Raw genomic sequence first — 5,836 nt, 5'->3', positions numbered from 1 at the left:
CATGTGTTGAACGATATTTGACTACTGCAGTTGAAGCCGTGCAATATTAACTTTTCTCTCCCCGAGGCAACCGTCTAGACGGAGCAAATAAGGAAATTAAAAATTCCACCCTAAAAAAAAAGCATTGGTTGTCATAGCAACATCACAAGAGGTAGAGTAAATGGAAGGATTATAGATTACTATACCTATTTACTCTGGGCTTCGTATCCTAGCCGTTTTTTGTTTTTTTTTTCTAATTCGTGTCGAGCCATCGGTGAGAGTCTTCCAAAGTTCAGTAGGCCGCAGATCAACATGGAAAGTTTTTTTCCCCCCTCACTTCCTGCCGTGACAAACTTCACTTTCACTCACTCACCAAAAGAGGAAAATCCTCAAATCACTGACGTAAAAATTTCAGGAATCACCAATGACCACGCAACCCTGACCAGTCAAATAAATATTTCCACCCTCAGAGGAAGACCATGAATCAGCACATGCACACACATACTTATACACATGCGTATACACACACACACACACACACACACACACACACACACACACACGCACACACACACACACACACACACGTGCATACACTGGACGACCAACGTGGAAATTTCCCAGCGATTCCCAGCTCATTTCCTCCCGGGAGGAAGTCATATCAGACATTACGCAGAACGTATTTGGCGGGATTCTTTGCAAAATATGAATAGAGTTACTTGCTGTATGTTACAAAAATGCATAACCACTACAGCAGGGATATTCCACTAAATTGCTAAATTGTTCACAGTTACAGAAAGCTAAGGCGGAGGGGCTAGACCAGGGGTGGGCAATTAATTTTTACCGGGGGCCGCATGAGCTACCCGAGCACTGCTGGAGGGCCACATCGACAATATTTCAATTAAATTTTGCTCAATATTATTTTTGATATATACCGTAAGATAAATAATAATAATAATAATAATAATAATTAATAATAATAGTAATACTTCAACATAGTGTGTGTAACAGCATTCCATGACTAATATAAATAAATTAACATTAATAATAAATGACAGTAAAATAAGCACACGTATGACTGAGGAGTCATAGTGTAACTTTGTGTGGTGTTTGAGTTGTCCGACTTTTTGTGTGGCCATAAACGCACCAGTGGTTTAGTGCTATGCGTGTTGGTGACAGATGACAAGTTGGTTTTGGCCTGGTTTGTACGGCAGAAAATGACTAGTTTTTCGAGATAGAATTGTTTTACTCATGTTTTTGGTGTGGTTATGTCCAAATATAAACAGTTTTGCTCAATAAAGTGATCGATATAATTCCTGTCCTCGAAGCATCTCGATAGACGTTACAATAATTGAACGGTGTTCAATTGAACGGTGTTGACGAACACCATTAGGGCCGCTTATCGTCACTGTCACTCAAAGTTGCATTGCAAAATTCCATAGAATAAATATGTTTATTTTGTTTAGAATTCAGATGGGATTTGATTTGGTGCGCGGCATATACTTGCTGCGCGCAGCGGACGCTTGAGCAGTGCGCAATTGCGAAGGCACGCACCTTAGAGGGAACGTTGCTTTGCAGTTCATGTCTTGTTGAAAACACGGCATTCCTCATCAACTTTTCTCTTTTTAGCGTCTCGGGTGTAAACCGTGCATCACTTGTCGCTGCATGTGCACCTTCACTCGCAGGTTACACACGGACACACGCCCTTAAATAATACTTTTCAAAATAAAAGCAGCACTGTTGTATTGCGCGCAGGACATAGATGTTTTTTCAACTTTATTTTGTAATTGCAGCTGTTCACATTCACTCACAACCAAGCACACGCATACGTCCACACGGAAGTAATACAAATAACGATTTTCAAAACAAAAGCAGCACCGTTGTATTACACACTCAACATAGATACTTTTTAAAATTTATTTTGTAATTTATAATTGGCCTCACGCGGGCCGGACAGTGACGCACAAAGGGCCGGATGCGGCCCGCGGGCCGCAGAATGCCCAGGTCTGGGCTAGACTTTCCCCTTCACTATTAGTCTTATTTTGTGTACAGTGGAATCTCGATTTATGAACTGGTTCCTGAACAGGCAAGTTATTTTTATAGATTCATTTTGAAATGAAAACCAACTTTACACACTGTTTTTTTTTTTTTTTTTTTTTTTTTTTTGCTGCAGCTGTTACATATACTGTCATATTGTACATGGGATTTGTTATATATTGTATATATTATATTTAAAAAATATATATCATATTATGATTAGGGATGTCCGATAATGGCTTTTTGCCGATATCCGATATTCCGATATTGTCCAACTCTTTAATTACCGATACCGATATCAACCGATACCGATATATACAGTCGTGGAATTAACACATTATTATGCCTAATTTGAACAACCAGGTAAGGTGAAGATAAGGTACTTTAAAAAAAATAAAATAAAATAAGATAAATAAATTAAAAACATTTTCTTGAATAAAAAAGAAAGTAAAACAATATAAAAACAGTCACATAGAAACTAGTAATTAATGAAAATGAGTAAAATTAACTGTTAAAGGTTAGTACTATTAGTGGACCAGCAGCACGCACAACCATGTGTGCTTACGGACTGTATCCCTTGCAGACTGTATTGATGTATATTGATATATAATGGAAGAACCAGAATATTAATAACAGAAAGAAACAACCCTTTTGTTAAAAAAAAAAAAAAAAAACGATACCGATAATAAAAAAAACGATACCGATAATTTCCGATATTACATTTTAACGCATTTACAACGATATTATCGGACATCTCTAATTATGATATATCAGTATATGATATACTGTATATATAATATGTAAATATTACATATATGCAGTGGCGGGCCGTGCGTTTCCCACCTAGTGTCACGGCGAGGTTGCAGCTTAACTGCGCGGTTCGTTCTCCCAGGAATGCAGAACGGACAACTCCGGACGAAAGCGTGAAGGTAGGATATGATTTACTTCTCAAAAATCATCCAACTTACAAAATAACAGGCAAACAACCAAGTCAAGCGTGTGGCACGGGAAGCTAAGGCAAAAACTTAGCACAGGAAACATAGAACTATGGACATGGAACACTCATGAAACTGTGGCTTGAAACAAGACTTACGTGTTAGTTTGCGTGAAGCAAACAATGACGCCAGACTGAGCGTGGCGAGCAAGGTGACTAAATAGCTCTCTGATTAGTGGTTGACAGCAGCTGAGCGTGCCGACCACTAACCAGAGGCAGGTGAATCCAATTAATCCCCATGGAAACTAAAACAAACAAGGGTACACAAAAAACAGGAACTATGGAGTCCAAAACTAACAGAACATAACAAAACATGATCCGGGCCACGGATCATGACACCCAGGCCTGTCACCACATGACCATCGCTGGAGAAATACTATACAGCAGGGGTGTCCAAAGTGCGACCCGGAGGCATTTTGCGGCCCTTAGCTAATTGTTTACCGGCCCGCCACACATTCTGGAAATACTATTGTAAAAATAAAAAAGAACATTAAAAAAAGTGGAATGAGGTGAAATCTAACGAGAAAAAGTTGCAATGTTGACACAAAAGCTGCCATGCAGGCTTTTTTTTTTTCTTTTGTCTTTCTTCATTTTTCTTTTTTTGCCATTGCTCATAAAAAAAAATAATGACAAAAAATCCATGTAATAATGAATTATTTTCAGGGCTCCAATTACTTCAAATATTTCACTTTAAAATGTTTTATGTGGTAAATGTTGCATATATTGTGTAGTAGCCATATAAAAACATCAAAGTTTTCTTTGACAAAAGCGCATAAAACAAACAAAATAATAGTTCCAGCATAAAATCGACAGATATATCTGAAGTTGATCTCGTAACTTAAGTGTTGAAAGTAAAACAAAAACCTAATAAAAATGTATCACTTTATGATTGGGGCACCTTTTGGACCCCAAATATATTTAGTGATTTTTTATTTATCTTTTCACTGTGATTACTCAAAAATATGAAATAATTGAAATCAATGGTGTCTTGCATTATTGATCTTTTAGGGCTCTAATTACTAAATACTGCATATTTCAGTTTTACTATAAAAAAAACTAAGTAGTTTTTGACAGAAAGCCATAACATTTTTTTATTTATTTTTATTACTTTATATTAACTTGAAGTTGATATAGAGATTTACTGTAAGTGTTAAATAATTTAAAAAAAATAATAATCTGACTTATTTTCAACATTTTAATGACTGAGACACTTTATGGTCCCCGGGACCCCTAAAGGTAAAATAAATAAAAAATGCATATATTTTGTTATGGTTTGAAAATGAAAAATATCCAAATGGCCCGCACATGTTTTAATTTTTCTGTGTGCGGCCCTCAGTGGAAAAAGTTTGGACACCCCTGCTATACAGGAACACATTTACGCACTACTGGGCATTGAATCACCACCAACAGTGTACATAACGGGTTATTTTCTGGCGCATTTGAAAATCAACAAACCTGCTTCAGCAATGAAAACGTATCTTATGTGGTACTGTCAAAATTGAAATAGCAAAAAACATATTAAAACATGAAAAAATAAAGAAATAAAATATCTGAACTCAAAATCTGTAAATCCCATTTGAGCTTCCGGGGTTGGCCGACATTGTCTGACAAGATGTAGTTCCTCTTTAAACATCCTTCTTGAGAATGGCCTTGCAAATATATGTGTTCTCTTGTCTAATCATAAAAGATGCAGACGAGGCGTTTTGGCCGACTTCTTAAAGTTTACTCCACAAGGTGCTCATCAAAAACCCATCCATCCATTTCCTACCGCTTATTCCCTTCGGAGTCATGGGGGACGCTGGAGCCTATCTCAGCTACAATCGGGCAGAAGGCGGGGTACACCCTGGACAAGTCGCCACCTCATCGCAGGGCCAACACAGATAGACAGACAACATTCACACTCACATTCACACACTAGGGCCAATTTAGTGTTGCCAATCAGCCTATCCCCAGGTGCATGTCTTTGGAGGTGGGAGGAAGCCGGAGTACCCGGAGGGAACCCACGCAGTCACGGGGAAAACATGCAAACTCCACACAGAAAGATCCCTAGCGCAGGATCGAACCCAGGACCTTCGTATTGTGAGGCAGACGCACTAACCCCAAACATCTCTGGCTAAACGCAGCTACTGCGCATGCTCTTCACTACTGTGGCATGCTGGGTGATGGAGTTCTTATGTTACTTAGCTCATAACATCACAATATATATCTGCCTTAGGCCATCTAGAAGGCCTTACTGACAACATCACATGGACAAAGATAAGACCTTCTGGAGGAAAGTCATGTGATGTCAGATGAAACAAAAATTGAGCTGTTTGGCCACAATACCCAGCAATATGTTTGGAGGAGAAAAGATGAGGCCTTTAATCCCAGGAACACCATTCCTACCGCCAAGCATGGTGGTGGTAGTATTATGCTCTGGGCCTGTTTTGCCGCCAATGGAACTGGTGCTTTACAGAGAGTAAATGGGACAATGAAAAAGGAGGATTACCTCCAAATTCTTCAGGACAACCTAAAATCATCAGCCCGGAGGTTGGGTCTTGGGCGCAGTTGGGTGTTCCAACAGGACAATGACCCCAAACACACGTCAAAAGTGGTAAAGGAATGGCTAAATCAGGCTAGAATTAAGGTTTTAGAATGGCCTTCCCAAAGTCCTGACTTAAACGTGTGGACAATGCTGAAGAAACAAGTCCATGTCAGAAAACCAACACATTTAGCTGAACTGCACCAATTTTGTCAAGAGGAGTGGTCAAAAATTCAACCAGAAGCTTGTGGATGGCTACCAAAAGCGCCTTATTGCAGTGAAACTTGCCACGGGACATGTAACTA

Source organism: Entelurus aequoreus, linkage group LG19 (genome assembly GCF_033978785.1).
Source record: "Entelurus aequoreus isolate RoL-2023_Sb linkage group LG19, RoL_Eaeq_v1.1, whole genome shotgun sequence".
Classification (NCBI taxonomy): Eukaryota; Metazoa; Chordata; class Actinopteri; order Syngnathiformes; family Syngnathidae; genus Entelurus; species Entelurus aequoreus.
The sequence above is the reverse complement of the archived record's forward strand: the minus strand, read 5'-3'. Positions refer to the sequence as shown.